The sequence below is a fragment of the Lithobates pipiens genome, unplaced genomic scaffold (genome assembly GCF_037356315.1).
Source record: "Lithobates pipiens isolate NorthernLeopardFrog02 unplaced genomic scaffold, aLitPip1_a1.2 Scaffold_27, whole genome shotgun sequence".
Lineage (NCBI taxonomy): Eukaryota > Metazoa > Chordata > Amphibia > Anura > Ranidae > Lithobates > Lithobates pipiens.
In genome coordinates this window covers 104,606,294-104,625,057 of record NW_027507788.1, presented here as the reverse complement: position 1 = coordinate 104,625,057, position 18,764 = coordinate 104,606,294, and positions in this window count along the sequence as shown.

Sequence of the window (18,764 nt, the reverse complement as noted above, 5' to 3'; positions counted from 1 at the left end):
TTGGGTAAATGATATATGTATGGGACTTAAAAAAACAGTTTCTTAAAAAAGGCTGCCTCTGTTTTACTCAAAACACCATCTGTCTGAGCTTGTGCCACTAGAGTATTAAATTCCTCAATAAATTTTGATAGAGGATCTTTAGTAAGTTTTTCATAAGTTGTGGAATCAGAAAGGAGACCTCTTGCTTCTTTCAAATCACTGTATTCTGTAGAACTATACCCCCTCCTTTATCTGCTTGTTTGATAATAATCTCTGAGGTGGTACTAAGAGATTTAAGGGCAGATTGTTTCCCGAGGGGCTGAGATTATTTTTAGGGTAGTGAGACCTAGAGGACTGAGATGAGCAGAGGTCAGTAAGTTCTTTATAAACTACCTGATAAAACTTAGACAGATAAGGGCCCTTCGACTGAGTAGGGTTGAAAATTGATTTTGGTCTGAATGGAGTATGTAAAATGGGTAAAGCAGTTGGGGAATATTGAGATAGTGAGACCAGACAACCAAATCATTATCCTCATTCACATTCCAAAGATCACGAAGATCTTGGAGAGCTTGTTGCTCGATAGAATTGTCTCTTGCAGACTGACTGACAAAGGCCATATTTATCAAATTCACAATGTGAAAGCTTATAAAACTGTCCTGGACTTTCATTGGCCTGTTGAAGGATTTCTGCCGTCTTACTAAGGTTAGTGAATCTTTTGCCGTCCAATTTCATCCGCTCTATAATAGCTGTCTGAAACATTCTAAAGGCCCATACACAATGCAAAAATTGGATGGAAAAATTTGTACGACGAGCTGTCTGACGATTTTTGTTTTGTTAGTACTGTGCTTTCGACAGCTTATTTAGCTTTTTGGTCAGACAAAAGCTGGATGTGCAGATTCTAACATTTTTGTTGTATGTGAACTCAACGTCCGATTTTCGTTTAATTGGTGCGGTTTTCTTACAAAAAAAATCATAAGAGCAAGACTACACATGCTCAGAAACGAAAGAATACATACAAAATTATTCAACACATTATGTCACTTCTGGCAACTAACTGTCTTACGAAAATTTTCGTATTGTGAGTAACCTCTTCACTTTTGACATGAGACTAGCATGCCACAAAAAACGGACGTTCGGACATCGGAAAATCAAGGCATGTGTACAAGGCTTTAGACTGTCCATATCTTCCTTAATTTTCGGATCCCAATGGGGGTTCTGACTTTAGATAATGATCTTCAACCCAGCCACGGGGGTCGCAATCATATTCTCCTGACTTTTCAATATACTTTGAAGTTACATGGTGTCAGGTCACCTTGAGGACAGGTAACAGATGCACACCGTAGGGATCAGGAGTGCACCGCAAGGTTGTGGACCCTACGGCTGACTGCTGTGGATGGGGGTCAAGGTGATAAGGAAGGCAGGGCCACCAGAACACCAAGACAGATCCCACCGGGGTTAGAGCGTAAGATTCCCTGGGGCGTGGAGTCTAAGCCCAAGTACACACGGTCAGAGATTTTGCCAACCAAATCCGTCGGATTTTGCCCGTCGGATTTAGTCCGACGGATTGTGTCCGAAACTGTTGCATACACACGGTCGGGCCAAGTTGGCGAAAAATCCGATCTTTCAGAACGTGATGATGTAATTTCATTACGATGGGACTACATTCAGGCTAGTAGCCAATAGCTTTGATGTAGGAATTTGATCTGAGCATGCGTGGCACTTGGTCCGATGAAAATGCTCTACACATGATCGGATTAGGTCCATCCGGCCCAGTTGGTCGGGAAATATTTCCAACATGTTGAAAAATTGGGTTGGACGGAGATTCGGACGGAATCAGTCCGATGCATACCACACACAGTCAGATTATCTGACGACACGGTCAGATAAGACTCATTCCGACAGATTCTCCGACCATGTGTATAAGGGCTAAGAGCCAGCAGGTGTTCACCAGGGCCTTTAGTGGTGAGGATGGACTTGGCTGCAACTGGTTCCAGGTTGCGACCCCCCAGGGTCCCCCAGCTCTCACCCACAGTAGGCAACGGGAGGATAGGGATAGTGAGGGACAAAGCCAAGGTCGGGGCCACAAGCAGACAGGAATAGTGAGGGACACGCCAAAAGGTCAGGATCACAGGCAAACAGGGATAGTCAAGGACAAGCAGGGTTGGCCTGCAGTGCACAGCTTAATATAGAGTTCTCTGATAGGAGCTAGGGTGGAGTCATACCAGAGGATGGATTACAAAAACAGTCAGGTGAGGGTCGGCTGGTCTCTAGAGATGAACACATAGAAACAGGTAAGCAGACAAACTCTATTGCAAAACCATGACACCTGGGTTATCCTTTGGCTCTTTTCCAATTCAGTAGGTCCGTTGAAATAAAAGGGGTGTAGACTAGAGTCCAATATACCCCCACAGTCTGTTTCCTTAGGGGCATTTGCATAGATAAGTTAAAGTAGGGGGCAAGAGCCTGGTAACTGACATTGGGATTCTTTGCGGTGGAGGTGGACAATTGACCTGTGCGCCTACTGCTTGCTTCTGTTATTCTAGCTACCATCCTACGTAAACTGAGTGTGTCATGACTGGGGGTACCCCTAGGAGCGTGTTTGCTGAGATTAGGCATTGACAGAGTCTGGGTATCTGACTGGGGGGGGGTAACAGCCTAAGCTTGATTTCCCATTTTACAGGGTGGGGTGTTAGGACCTGTCCTCTGCCTATACCCACCCTGGATCTGTCCTCCCATGTACTGGGGGGGGGGGGGGGGCTGTGTATGGGATCTGACCATGCTTCTGTGAGTCAGTCCGAACATATTCTTGCAGCCCATCTATAATCCCTAGGTCAAATGCTCCCTTTGGCCCATAGCGGAGCCAATCTTTTTCACACAATTTTTTCTAGCCTTTTAGAACTAAGTATCAGCTTGCAACCTTTGCAGAAACCCTTCCTAAATTTAGCGACCAAACACTGTAAGGGGGACAAGACTAATGACTGGTTCCCACCCATTATGTAACCTACAGACACCAAGACAGAGGGTAGGGTAGGGTAGGGTAGGGTAAAGTTTTGAGAATCGGGTGAGGGGTCTGAATCCTCGACACAAATAGGGTTAATACACTCAGGTGCAGTCTCCTGGCTGAGAAATGTGCATACACAGGGTCCACAATCACTTTGTTGCTGAGCAACGTCTCATACAAGCACAATTCAAACCAAAATCTACCACCCAATTATTACTGACTGACTAAGGTCTGCCCGGAATGCTCTATCATCCAATGGGTTTTCCTCTGGAGATGATCAGGCTCCCTTCCCTCCAATATTGTTGAGAGCCCCAGTCTGACAGATATCTCAAATCAAAAAGCATAGATCTCACCTCTTCCTGAAGTTTGAAGCTCCACCTGTTTGGTTCCTGAGTTTGGGTTCGAGACACAGAGGGTTGTCCCAGAGCAGGCAGCCAAGATGTAGCGCAGTCTCCCAGAGAAATGTGGTCCAGTGGGACCTGACACAGCGCAGAAATCCAAGATGCTGTCTTTGGTACAATGCCTGCAGGTCGTTGTGGAATGCCACCTGTCACAGCAGTCACACCTGGTTTCCCGGTCAATGCACCAAAGAAATATAGCGGGAAAACCACTTTGGCAAACCAGTGATAACTCTGGACGACAGACTCTAATGCTGTGTACACGCGGCGGGCTTTTCGACAGCAAAGGTCAGACGGAACGAATTGACCGTGTGTGGGCTTCATCGGACCTTTGCTGTTGAAAAATCAGGTGGACTTTAGATTTAGAACATGTTTCAAATCTTTCCAATGGACTCAAGTCCGGTTGAAAAATCCATTTGTCTGTATGCTAGTCCGATGGATGAAAATTGATGCTAGGGCAGCTATTGGCTACTGGCTATGAACTTCCTTATTCTGGTCCGGTCGTACGTCATTATGGTCGAATCCGTCGGACTTTGGTGTGATTGTGTGTAGACAAAAAAATATACAAAAGAACAAATCAGCTCAATATATAAATAATCATATAGCAAATAGCCGCTGAACATCAGGGTCAATAATCAAAAATCCCTTAGAAAAATATACAATAGATGGTGCAGCGCTAAAATCCAGTCCACATATCAAACAATGTCCATTGTGATTCTTAGTGGCGATATACAGATGCAGCATGCAGATCACTCCATAGGTGTATGTGAACCCTCCACCAATGATAAGGATGGCCTCTCACCTTACTACACAGATCCTTTAAATTATAGAGGATCAAATAATGCCTTCCCTTACAGGCACATATGGATGGTACACAGCAAGTCAGGATGCAGCAATAACTACTCAACGTAGATATCTCCAAAAGCACATGGGCCATGAAATCAAAAAGGATGCAACATAGTGTTCTCCACAGTATAGAACAAATTTATTAATAAAAGTAAAAGGATACACTCACAAACATGGCACTGATCTAGTGCCAGATTGTCAGCATGTAAACAGCAGGATGCGAGATGGCCGCGGGTGACGTCACAGAGGCAGCACAGAGCTACTTTCATTTCAATGGATAACACATCAAGCAAAAGCGTAAAGGTGTGAATCCAGCATTAAGCTGGCCATACATTGTTAGATATTTTTCATTCAGTTTGTGGGTGAAACAAAAAAAATTAAACAGATTCTTGCATCCACACTATACAGTGCAGTTGTGTCAGAGTACCCAGACAGCAGCTCTAGCAGCACTAGAGTTGTTGGTTTGAATTCCAACTACGGCACTACAGGCATGTATGGCACACAGGGGATGAGACCTGGTGCTACCAGTTCTATCCGAAATCCAAGCGGCAATGAATGGAATGGTGTTCACTGTCTTCCCCGCGACCCAAAAAGAGTCGTCTGTTTCCCCACTCGAAGAGTATCATGAAAGGAGCACATTTTTCAGACGTGGTGACAATCCACGAACGTGTGACAGCGGACTTTTGCTTCCAGAAGCTTTATGAATGTTGCCAAAAGTGTGTTGTGAAGGATGGCAATTATTTTGAAGGCCAATAAAGGTCATTTGGATCTTCTATTTTGTTTGTTTTCTGATACAATTCACTGAACTTTTTAGAGACACCCCGTATGTAAACTGCTGCGTAAATTGATGGCGCTATATAAGTACCTGTAAAAAATAAATAATAGATTTGCTGATCAGCAGACAATATGTACATTTTTCAATCGAAGGAAGTTGGGCAGGGGGAGGAGGCAACAGGGCCACCCATGCAGTGAATTTTGGTCAAATTATTAGGTACCAGACAACATTAGTATGGTGTATGGCCAGCTTTATAGTTTATGTCTGAGCAAAATAAAATCAATATTAATTCCATTTCTTAATACATTTCACCATGTTTTTTTCCTTGAAGAACACTGTGAGTAAAGAAAAATACTTATTAAATTGCCAGAAATCCAGGGTGCTCCTAATTGTCTTTTTGGACTGAAAACACTGAGCCTTTACTGCACTGAAATCCTAGATAGCGTTGTCAATCCTGCCTGCTGGACTACAGAACTCTACCCATCCTCCACTCCTCTCTGTTTCACTCCACAAGTCAATGTTGATTTTGTTCCTACCACAAAATGCTGTTGCATAGACTCCCAAAAGCCTGTCCATGTAGAGAATTGGCTCTGCCAGATCCATACTCTGTGACTCACATGGGACAGCACAGCCACTGCTGCAAATTCCCAGCCTTTTTTGCTTCTTCTCTGCACAAGTGGAGTAAATCCTAGCAATTCTTATAGAGAGGCCCTCTATTGTGCAGCTCAACAACAGATGGCCTCTTCAGAGGAATAAATGGTATTTTTTTGCACATTCACAAAAGAAGCGAGGGACCAGCCAGGAGACTTTACAATGGCTGTTCCCCATAAACAACACAGAATGGCTCTTAAAGGAGGCTGGACAGGTGAGTATAAAATTCTCCTGGGAGGGGGGTAACTCCCAAAAGTGTTATATTGCACTAAAAATGTTTTATCCAACCTCTACTGTATAATATTGCTTTTGTTATTTTGAAAAGCCAGAAAAAGTAGTGGCAAAAAAGGACTTCTAGGTTTACCAATCATCTTTTCCTACATTGACACTTTGTGGTCTGTATCTCAGCAGAAATGTACATAAAAATACAGGCTGGGCTGATACCACATTCATGTTTCTGTAATGGCATTTAAGATAGTCAGACTTTAAAGGTGTCACGCAAGAAAACATATCTCAAATAAAATCACCAGCTTTATTATTGCCTAAATATATCGGCCAATATTTGCCGTTTTTTAATTAATCGGCATCGGCTGATTGTGCTGATAAAAAGGCCGATTATAACTACAGCGTGACTTGCAAATGACTTCTGTAATAGAATTTAATACAAGTTGCCTGAGTCTTCAGTGAAGCGACTTTCCTCCTCTCTGGGCAGTCTGCCAAGAAAAGAGTAAAGAGATACAATGTTTACACTTCTGAATGAACTAAGCTCTGTGTGTAGAGTTCTCAGTTTAACCATTTAAAGACTAAATCTTTCCTGACACTTGTTGCTTACAAGTAAAAATCCTGTATTTTATGCCAGAAAATCACTTGGAACCCCCAAAAATTATATAATTTTTTTAGCAGAGATCCTGGGGAATAAAATAGCGATTGTTGCAATATTTTAAGTCACACGGCATTTGCGCAGAGGTCTTTCAAACGCAATCTTTTTGGAAAAAAATACACTAATGATTTAAAAAAAAAAAAAGTAAAGTTAGCCCATTTTTTTTTTTCTAAAAGTTTTGATTACCTGTTTTTATTTAATATATAGTTTTGTTTTTTTTAATCTAAATTATACATACAAGTAAACTGATTGGAGGTTTGTTTTGTTTAATAAATGTTTAAATGTAATTTTCTTTATCACTTATTTTAAGGCTGCTTTCACACTGGAGCGGGCAGGCATTGACAGAAAACTCTACTAGTTTTAGCGGCGCTTTACCGTCATTTTAGCAGTGCTATTCGGCTGCTAGTGGGGCGCATATAAACCAGCTAGCGGCCAAGGAAGAGGTTAAATGCGCCTGTGAAGCGCCGCTGCCAAATCGCATTGCATGCACTTCGGCAGTGGTGCCCATTCATATCAATGGGCAGGAGTGGTGGAGGAGCGGTATACACCACTCCAAAGGTGCTGATGGCAGATCTTTTTTTAACATCCTGCCATTGCATCGCCTCGGTGTGAAAGCACTCTGTCTTTCACACAGACTGCAGGGGAGCCATTTTGCAGGCACTTAACAGGCGCTATTTTTAGCCCAAAAGTGCCTGAAAAACGCTCCAGTGGGAAAGGTGTCTGTTAGATTTTATGAGATGAAGCAGGAAAAAAAAGAAAAGAAAAAAAGCATATCGGCCCAAAAAAATCGGCATCATATATTGGCCATCAGCCGCCATGATTTCTAAATATCAGCATTGGCCAGAGAAAAACCCATATCGGTCGACCTCTAGTCAACATCACACAATTCCATTGAAATTTTTTTTTTGATCAGTATAAAAGGGTATTTTCCTAATTTTGGGTCTTGCACCATTGTCCTTACATATATTTATGCTTGTTCTGCACATATCTGCTTTGTGATGGGAAGGCATCCTATTTCCCCAGGATAAACCAGTGATATCTATAAGAACTTTAGTAAATCCATATGTTATTTGTAATGAACCAGAACCATTAAAACCTCTCCCACAGGCAGACATGGGGTGAATGAGGACAACGCCATCCAGCAATCCTAAGTATGAGGAGCTGCAGAGTTATGAATATGCATATCTCTTTCAGCCAATGAGCATGCTGGGAAAGAGTGTATATTTGGAGGAATCAGGTGATTGGGATCCTTCCACCTAGACCTTGGTCTGGAGTAGATGTGTGAGGAACAGCTGTTGGATGAGGCCTGGATTCTAAGGCCTGGCCATGTGCGGCTCTGGTGGAGAAAGCCTGTTTATTGCCTGTAAGCAGGAGGGAGAATCAGGCGGAGAGAACCTGTCTGTTGCCTGGAGGCATGAGGAAGGCTCTGGTGGAGAGAGCCTAGTTGTTGCCTGGAGGCATGAGGAAAGGGATGGAGTTCTGAGATGGAGTACCAGAGATTACTCCTCCACAAGCCAGGGGCTGTGGAGAGGCTGGGAAAGCATCAGGAGGGACTCATCCAAAGAAACCCTGCATGGTACCATGATTTTTTAGCTGCTATTGGAGACAGTGGTTGCTACATAGATACAGAGTGTTGGGTACAGGCCTTATCTCTGTATTGCTGTCTACCTGACTGGTTTTGTTTTTGGAGTCTGCTAATCTGTCTGCCTACTGCCCTCAGGGTGTCCTGTGCCCTAACCCTCTCTCCCTTAATTTTTGTCATTGTAAGCAATAAACCCACCTTTGTTAATTTTTAAAAGTGACTGGCGCCCATCTTTTCTACAACCATCTACACCCACCATGCCTAAGAACCAGTACCCTGAGGTGAAATATCAGCCTTCCCTGATAGTGGGGATCAGGGGTGCCCTACATATTGAACAAAAAGAACCCTTTAAATTGTAGTTGTATGATGTTGACTATTATATATGGGCAATAATAACCATTATTGTTTTTACTTGCTGTCACGTACCTGGTGGGTAGAGCCTGGTTATGCAGAGGAAGGCCTCTTTTGCACCTCTGACTCAGGCCCCTGGTAGTGTATACAGCTAGTGCAGGAGTGCAGAGTAGCAGGAGTGCTGTATTAAATGGGCTTGCTGTTGGGCTGCTGATTCAGTAGTTTGCAAATGGCAGTGGATCTCCGTGGGCAGCAACAGGCTGGTACTTAACCAAAGCGCAGGTCCCAAGGCTAGCTGGACAGGTGCTAGCAACTTGGTAGCTCTGGAGGGGCTGGAACTTAAGCAGGGTCAGACAAGCTGGGTCATACACAAAACGATCAGATCAAGTACAGATGCCGAGGCAGGAGAATAGTCAAAGGACAAGTCGGGGTTGGTGCAGATGGAAAACAGGAATAGTCAGAAACAAGTCGGGTCAATACTTCAAGAGCAGATACAGGTACCAGGAAACAGGATACTCACAGAACGCTGTAGATGAGACAGCACTCATCCTGGTTGCTGAACCAGCTTAAATAGCCCATTTACCGCCTTTATCTGTCACAGAATGCACCGAGCACATTCACGCACGCATGTTCACCTTGCGTATGCGCTAATGCTCCTCTTCTTCCAGGCATTCAGTGAACAGGGATTCTTCTGCGGCTATTATTCTGTCTTCTGACAGAGCCTTCCTTTACATTTCCTTATGTTGTACCTTTAAAGTCTATCTATCTTAGATGCTATAAATGTGTCTTTTGCCTACATACTCTGTGTTCCATGGTGTCTTCCTCATACCAGAAAGTTGAGAAGTATGGAATTGTGTATTTGAATTGTGTTCAGTTTCTTAGCCTAAAATGGGAAGGCCCATCTGTACATCATTTGTGTACAGCAGCACTAGTATTCACCAGGAAAAATTCAACCAACCTGATCATCTTTCCCCAACCAAGTCCAGTTGGGGATAGGCTCCTGTGAGGATCTAAAGAGGCTCATATGAGATGATCAGCCACCAATCGTAATACCTCAATAGGTATCTTAAAGTAATGCTGTAATTACAATACACATACTGCGCCGATCACATGTTCATTGTTGGTAATGAGCTTTTACTGAAGCCTTAGCAATACTCATACACCTTTGCAACTTCTGCAAAAGTCAGAAGCTTTCTATTTTCTACAGCCTTAAAGCTTGACACCCCACCCCCTCTGTATCACCATGGCTCTGGCATCTGCATAGTAAGCCTCACTCTGGACTGTGCTCAAGAGTGTTCCAAGGCTTCCATTTATATTGCTGAATACTGGCCCTGTCTCACTTGGAGTAAACAGTACAGTTTTGTGACTGACAGCACTCCCATAACACTAAATATAATATGCTGACATTTGTCTAAGGAGTTCAGAGTTTTGGAGAAATGTGGTAAAAGAATTTGAAAAGGCACCTGTCAGATCTGTAGATCTTAAAGTGGAATTCCATGCCTAACCCTATGTAGCATCACCCTCAAAGGAGCTGCTTATTTAGATGGGTCCTCCAGTTCCCGGCCTCGACCACTTCAAAGACCTCAGCCCTTCTGCTCAGCCTTTCGCCTGGCTGAGTATTCACACCCTCCATATAGGAATCATCAATATCATTATTAGATGCTCAGCAACAATGCAGTTTTAAGAACTCACACCTAATGGTTATAAAGAAAAAGAAAACTGGTTGTATTATAAGTAACAGGGTTAAAGGGAAACAGGTTAATAGTAACGATAGGTATTCAAATAGATATGAAAAAGGATTAGCACAGGAAAGTCGTTCCAAGTATGAGATAACACCTGCTATCCAGATCAGCATAAACCGCCACCTATAGTGCAGAAATGATCAAAAGAAATAACGTGTAACCAACACGAGGGACTAGTCTGTCAATGTGCACTGTCAGTAGTAGTGCCCAGCCTAAGGCAGTCTGATAAATTCTATACCTGCTTAACAGAAGGGTAATAACCAAACAGTAAAGAGACAGAGCCAGTAAGCCCATTATAACACAGGGGCAGTCTTTAAATGTTTAGTTTGTTGGCTATCGTTGGGGCCCTTTAATAGGAGTTAGTACACTTTATAATGATCCTGAAGGAACTGTATGCAGAGGATGTAAGCTGTAGCTGTGATGTAGCCTTTTTAACCACTTCAATACAGGGCATTTATACAGCTTCCTTACCAGATCAATTTTTTAGCTTTCAGCGCTCTCACACTTTGAATTCCAATTACTCAGTCATGCAACACTGTACCCAAACAAAATTTTTATCATTTTTTTCATACAAATAGAGCTTTCTTTTGGTGTTATTTAATCACCACTGGGTTTTTAATTTTTTGCGGCATAAGTGAAAAAAGAGCGAAAATTTTGAAAAAAAAAACACTTTTTTTTAGTTTCTATGACAACATTTTGCAAATAAGTCATTTTTGTTCTCTTTGGTAAAAAATAAACCAAATTAGTAGATATTATTTAGTCTCTTTGAAAGTTATAGAGTCTACAAGCTATTGTGAAAATCATTGAAAATTGATCACATCTGATTACACCTGATGCACTGACAGCCTATATCATTTCCTGAGGCTCTGAAATGTCAGGAAAGTACAAATTACCCCTTTTTGAAAAGTAGACAGTCCAAGGTATTTAGTAAGAGGCATGGTGAGTTTTTTGAAGTTGTAATTTTTCCCACAATTCTTGGGAAAAAGATTGTTATAATAACAAGTTATTTCTCATACACAGCATATGCATACTTCCAATTACACCCCAAAATACATTCTGCAACTTTTCCCGAGTATGGCGATACCACATGCGTGGGACTTTTACACAGGCTGGCCACACAGAGAAGTCCAAAATGTAGGGAGCACCGTAAGGGGTTCTAGGAGCATAAATGACACCTCTAATTTCTAATAACGACCTATTACATTTGTGAAGGTCCTGGAGCACCAGGACAGTAGAATTACCCACAAAATGACCCCATTTTGGAAAGCAAACACCCCAACGTATATTCTATGAGGCATAATGAGTCTTTTGAACAGTTAATTATTTTCCACAAGTCTTCGGAAAACGTGGACAGAAAATGAAAACATATTTTTTTTACACAAAGTGGTCAGTTTATAAGATATTTCTAACTCAAAGCATGTATATAGCAAAAATTACACCCCAAAATAAATTCTGCTACTCATCCTGAGTATGGTGATACCACGTGTGTGACTTTTACACAGTGTGTCCACATACAGAGGCCCAACATGCAGGGAGCGCCATCAGGCGTTCTAGGAGCATAAATGACACCTCTAATCTCCTAACGACCTATTACATTTGTGAAGGCCCTGGAGCACCAGGACAATGGAATTACCAACGAAATGACCCCATTTTGGAAAACAAACACCCCAAAGTATATTCTATGAAGCATTATGAGTCTTTTGAGCGGTTAATTTTTTTACACAGGTCTTCAGAAAACGTGGAAAGAAAATTAAAATCTTTTTTTTTTACTCAAAGTTGTCCATTTATAAGATATTTCTAACACATAGCATGTATATAGCAAAAAATACACCCCAAAACACATTCTGCTACTCCTCCTGAGTATTGCGATACCACATGTGTGAGACTTTTACACAGCCTGGCGATATACAGAGGTCCAACATGGAAGTGGTACCTTCAGGCGTTCTAGGAGCATAAATTACACATCTCATTTCGTTCCTACCTATCACACTTTTGAAAGTCCTGGAGAACCAGGACAATAGAATTACCCACAAAATGACCCCATTTTGGAAAGCAAAAACCCCAATGTGTATTCTATGAGGCATGGGCTGCAAATAGGTACTCGGGTAATCTGACGGGCTGGTGACAGGTACTCTGTTACTCCGACGGGCTGGTGACAGGTACTCGGGTACTCTGACGGGCTGATAACAGGTACTCGGGTACTCCGACGGGCTGGTGACAGGTACTTGGGTACTCCGACGGGCTGGTGACAGGCATTTGGGTACTCAGATGAACTGTGACAGGTACTCGGGTACTCAGATGAACTGTGACAGGTACTCAGGTACTCAGATGGGCTGTGACAGGTACTCAGGTACTCGGGTACTCAGATGGACTGTGACAGGTACTCAGGTGGACAGTGACAGGTACTCAGGTACTCAGATGGGCTTATGACAGGTACTCAGGTACTCAGATGGGCTGTGACAGGTACTCAGATACTCAGATGGGCTTTGACAGGTACTCAGGTACTCAGATGGGCTGTGACAGGTACTCAGGTACTCAGATGGGTTGTGACAGGTACTCAGGTACTTGGGTACTCAGATGGGCTGTGACAGGTACTCGGGTACTCAGATGGGCTGGGACAGGTACTCAGGTACTCAGATGGGCTGGGACTGGTACTCAGGTGGGCTGGGACAGGTACTCGGGTACTCAGATGGGCTGACAGGTGCTCAGGTACTCGGATACTCAGATGGACTGTGACAGGTACTCAGGTACTGAGATGGGCTGTGACAGGTACTCAGGTACTCGGGTACTGAGATGGGCTGACAGGTACTCAGGTACTCGGGTACTCAGATGGGCTGACAGGTACTCGGGCACTCAGATGGGCTGACAGGTACTCAGGTACTTGGGTACTTAGATGGGCTGACAGGTACTCAGGTACTCTAGTACTCAGATGGGCTGACAGGTACTCAGGTACTCGGGTACTCAGATGGGCTGGAACAGGTACTAGGGTACTCAGATGGGCTGACAGGTACTCAGGTACTCGGGTACTCAGATGGGCTGGGACAGGTACTCGGGTACTCAGATGGGCTGACAGGTACTCAGGTACTCAGATGGGCTGGGACAGGTACTCGGGTACTCAGATGGGCTGGGACAGGTACTCGGGTACACAGATGGGCTGGGACAGGTACTCGGGTACTCAGATGGGCTGGGACAGGTACTCGGGTACTCAGATGGCCTGACAGGTACTCGGGTACTCAGATGGGTTGACAGGTACTCAGATGGGCTGTGATGGGTGATTACAGGTACTTTGATGGGTGGTGACAGGTCCTCTTTTTATTGGGGGGGTAATCAGTGTGATTGGTGTGTACACTGAGCAGTAACAAGATGGGCTGTGGCAGGTACTCAGGTACTCAGATGGGCTGTGATAGGTACTCAGGTACTCGGGTACTCAGATGGGTTGTGACAGGTACTCAGGTACTCGGGTACTCAGATGGGCTGTGACAGGTACTCGGGTACTCAGATGGGCTGGGACAGGTACTCAGGTACTCAGATGGGCTGGGACTGGTACTCAGGTGGGCTGGGACAGGTACTCGGGTACTCAGATGGGCTGACAGGTGCTCAGGTACTCGGATACTCAGATGGACTGTGACAGGTACTCAGGTACTGAGATGGGCTGTGACAGTTACTCGGGTACTGAGATGGGCTGACAGGTACTCAGGTACTCGGGTACTCAGATGGGCTGACAGGTACTCGGGTACTCAGATGGGCTGACAGGTACTCAGGAACTCGGGTACTTAGATGGGCTGGGACAGGTACTTGGGTACTCAGATGGGCTGGAACAGGTACTAGGGTACTCAGATGGGCTGGGACAGGTACTTGGGTACTCAGATGGGCTGGAACAGGTACTAGGGTACTCAGATGGGCTGACAGGTACTCAGGTACTCGGGTACTCAGATGGGCTGGGACAGGTACTCGGGTACTCAGATGGGCTGACAGGTACTCAGGTACTCAGGTACTCAGATGGGCTGGGACAGGTACTCGGGTACACAGATGGACTGGGACAGGTACTCGGGTACTCAGATGGGCTGGGACAGGTACTCGGGTACTCAGATGGGCTGACAGGTACTCAGATGGGCTGTGATGGATGATGACAGGTACTTTGATGGGTGGTGACAGGTCCTCTTTTTATTGGGGGGTAATCAGTGTGATTGGTGTGTACACTGAGCGGTAACGAGATGTTACCGCAATCATGTGTGAGGAGGAGAACCCGGTAACATCTCGTTACTGCAGTTTGTTTACATTCTGTGACCGGCTGTGATTGGACACAGCCGGTCACATGGTAAAGAGCCAATTTCATTGGCTCTTTACTGTGATCGGGGTTGGGCAAGACCGGATGACAAGCCGCATCCCCGATCGGCGCTCTGCACGTGCCCTAGGCGTGTGCACGAGCCCTATAATGGCGCAGTAATATGTGACCGGCTGTGATTGGACACGGCCGGTCACATGTATCGGGGGGGTCAATGGGGAGGAAAATCCCACAAATCGGGGATGGATCGCCACGCTGCGGGCCCACGGGGACCCACAGGAGCGGCGAAATACCGCGGTCGTCATATGACGGCCTTTTTGGAACAATATATGAAATAAAAATGGTTCCTAGAGGTCTACGGTGGGATGTGTTTCCCCAACAGGGATATTCAGATATAGAGACATGGTTTGGGTATTTTAATGAGGTGGGGCTTCAGCTCCTTGGTTTCCTAGTTGGCAGGAAAAAACTAAGGTTGGCTGCCATTGATAGAAAAATCAAGGACCTGAAAGAGAAACTCACACCTCATAATACTTCCTCTGAATATATTTCCCTTTCCACAGTCTTGAGAAACCACCTTGAGAAAGAGAAGGATCAACGAAATAAGAAACAAAAAAAATATAATCGTGATGTGACCGATTATAAGACTAACTGCGTTTTTGGGTGGCAAAAGAAAATGGGTCTTTCTACGTCACCACAAGAGGACCCCCCTGAGATGGAGGTTACAGAGTCCTCAATACCTTCAGTGGATAGAACATTGGTATATAAACCCTTAGTTGGTGAAACAACAGGTAAAAATCCTCAATCTCAACAGGGTCCAACGAGAATTCTGCCATATAGGGGTGCACCTAATACCTCCACGAATTCCAATTCTACCCATTCCTCTGGTAACAGAGGAAGAGGTAATAAACATAATTTTAGAGGGGCACCTGGAGGTTGGGGAAATAACCCTCATTATTATGAACAAGGGAGAGTCCCCCCCAGGGTAGTATAATCATCATGATCAATATGATTATAATACATATAGACATGACCAAATCCCAAGATCACCGATACATACACAAAATCGGTTTCTTCCATTACAAGGTAGGGGTCAGAGGACACCATATGATAATACATATCGTTACCTAGATAGGGAGGAAGACTCTTATATCCGTTCTCCCTATAGATATAACCAAAATCAACCTGGACCCTCTTATCAATTGGGTTTTCCCGGATCAACACAGGAATACCTGGGAAGTTCCGGAAGAAAAGAGGTACCAGAGGCGGGCGGAGGATCCAAAGCAAAAAGGAAAAGGACCTGACTTGTCCAGTTATCTTTAATTTGAGCACAGTCACTTTGACCCAGGAAGCAAAAATAGTATTAGATAAGGGACTTAAATACGTTCCTCCTAAGACATTGAATACATTTTCAACCTTTATCGATGTCCAGAAGTTTGTTCGGAAAATAAGTATCCAAAGACATTTTTTGTCGTTTCCGTCCAACACTACCTCTAGGGCAGAGGATAGTTACATACATACTGGTCTTTCACATCCCTCCTTGTTTAACCCTCCGGGGACTATCGCTCCAGCTATTAATGTGTTTCGTAATTTAGTACTTAGGGATCTTGAAAAATTACCCCCCAAGAAGACCTATCTTGATCCTAAATTCAAAAAAGGATTGGAATCCTTGTGTGAACAAAAGGATTTAATTATACGGCCTGCCAATAAAGGCGGTGCGATAGTCATACTAGATAAGGCAAAATATATAGCCAAGATGGATGGGATTTTGAGTGACTTGGACACTTATGCTCCGATTCATTTTGATCCCATCACCAAATACAAGAAAGCTTTGTTAGATTTGGTCAATGAAGGTTATTCTTTGGGAATATTGGACAAAAAAGAACGGAGTTTCTTGGTACCACTTGCACCTCGTATTCCTGCCATATACTATCTTCCCAAAGTCCACAAGAATCCCACTGACCCCCCCGGGTGACTGATAGTCAGTGGGATTGATTTGGTTACATCTCGTATTGGAAAATATGTTGATTTTCATCTCCAGCCATTGGTACGACGCGTGCCCTCATTTTTGAGTGACACAGGTGACACCATTCGTTTATTACAATCCTTCGAGTACATTGAAGGCACGTTATTGGTTACAGCAGATGTCTCTGCACTATATATGTGCATCCCCCATGAGCTGGGTTTCCAGGCTGTTGAGTATTACCTATCTAAGGATGCTTCACTTCCGGTGTTACAACGCAATTTCATCATGGAGCTCCTTAGATTTGCCACCCAGCATAATTATTTTTGGTTTGAAAACAATTTTTTTTTTACAAACTACTGGTGTGGCGATGGGGGCTAAGTTTGCCCCCAGCCTGGCAAACCTTTTTATGGCTAAATGGGAGGATGTCGTCTATGCCCTTCGGAGACCTGAACTGATTCTCTGGGCTAGGTATATAGACAACATCCTTCTCCTGTGGAAGGGTGACCTTGCTTCTCTCGATGAGTTTATGTCTGTAGTCAATATGAATAATAGAAGCATACACCTCAGTTATGAGGCCAGCCCCACTTCTATACATATTCTGGATTTGGAGATCTGAGTTATAGAAAAACAGCTTGAATTTAAAACACACTTCAAATCCACTGACCGGAATAGTCTGTCACCATCCACAATGGTTGAAGTCGGTTCCTCGGAGCCAGTTTCTCCGACTAAGGAGGAACTGTACCCGATTAGAGGACTTCTATGCACAGTCAACTATTTTGAAAAACAGATTTTTGGAAAAGGGATACCAATCTACTCTATTAGATATGGAAATAGAACGTGTTTCAGGTTTAGACAGAAACACTTTATTGCTGCCCCCATCTAGGAAGGACCCTGGAGACAAATGCAGATTGTCCTTTCTTACTTCTTATTCTATCCAATTTAGAACCATTAAAAATATCATTCAAAAACATTGGGGCATTCTCCATAGTGATAGACTCCTTAGTGCTAATATTCCCAACAAAGCTGGGGTTATTTTCAGGGGAGCACACTCAATACAAGGGAGAATAGCACCTAATTGATCCACCTAAACGAATTCCCTTTTTTCAGAGTGCAAGGGGTATTATCCATGCCGAAGGTGCAATGTTTGCCTTAACAACATCCTCGGCAGGGGTAAAAGGGAGTCCTTTACATCTACCAGCACTCAGCGTTCTTATCAAATGGAACACTTTACAATGTGTGCCACAAAGTTTGTAGTTTACATGTTGACCTGTCCATGTAAAAAACAGTATGTGGGACGTACAATTCATTCTTTTTCTGTTAGAGCCAATGAACATTTGACTAATATCAAAAACGGCAAGCCCAATCATAGTGTCTCTCGACACTACTTGGAACACCACAACCGTGACCCCAAGGGAACTGAGTTTGTCATTATTGACAAATTCGTTCCACATTGGAGGGGTGAATCCCGGTTGCGTGGTGTTTCTCATTTAGAAATCAGATGGATCTATTATTTAAAAACCTACTCACCGTTTGGTTTAAACGTTGAGTGGGACATCAATTCATTCATCAACAAAGCTTGAGTAATTATATATGATTATTTGTATTATTCATATAATTTTTATTTTTTTGCCCATGTTGGAGATCTGGAGACCTTGAGCATATTGTTTCTATACAGGGGCCTGTGTGCATTTTCTATATAAAAGAAAGTGGAGGGAAGAAAAACCCTTCGGTTCTTTCTTTACTGACTTCTGTATTTTTACATGCAAATGGTTCGTAGGTTAGATCCCATTTTTATACGAGATTTCATGTTCTCGTTATGTCTGCGGTCTGTATTTGGAGACGGTAGGTTTTCTATTAAAGAACTATGTGCCCAATGGTAAACCCTCCCCTAATATTTCTGTAGAAGCTGTTTCCTTTTTTCATTTTTTCATTTTTTATTTTTATTTTCTCTTTCATTTTATTTTTATTTATTATTTTTTATTTTTATTTATTTATTTTATTTATTTATTTTTTTTTTTTATTTCCATTTTTGTTTCTATTTCATTTTTATTTTCATTTTTATTTTTATTGTGTTCATTTTTTATTCCTTATTTTTAGTTTTAGTTTTTTATTTTTTTTTTATATTTATTTTTATTTTTATTACGTGCATCTTTCATCATGCTGTTTGTTTCATTGGCTCCTGTTATTTCTTCTTAGTCTGAGGGTATTTTTATTCATTAAAATTTAGTTTCATCTTTATTCCCTGGATTTGGTTCCTTCCCCCTTTTGTAATCAGACTAAGCATGTTATGGCCATGCCTCTCTCCCGTTCG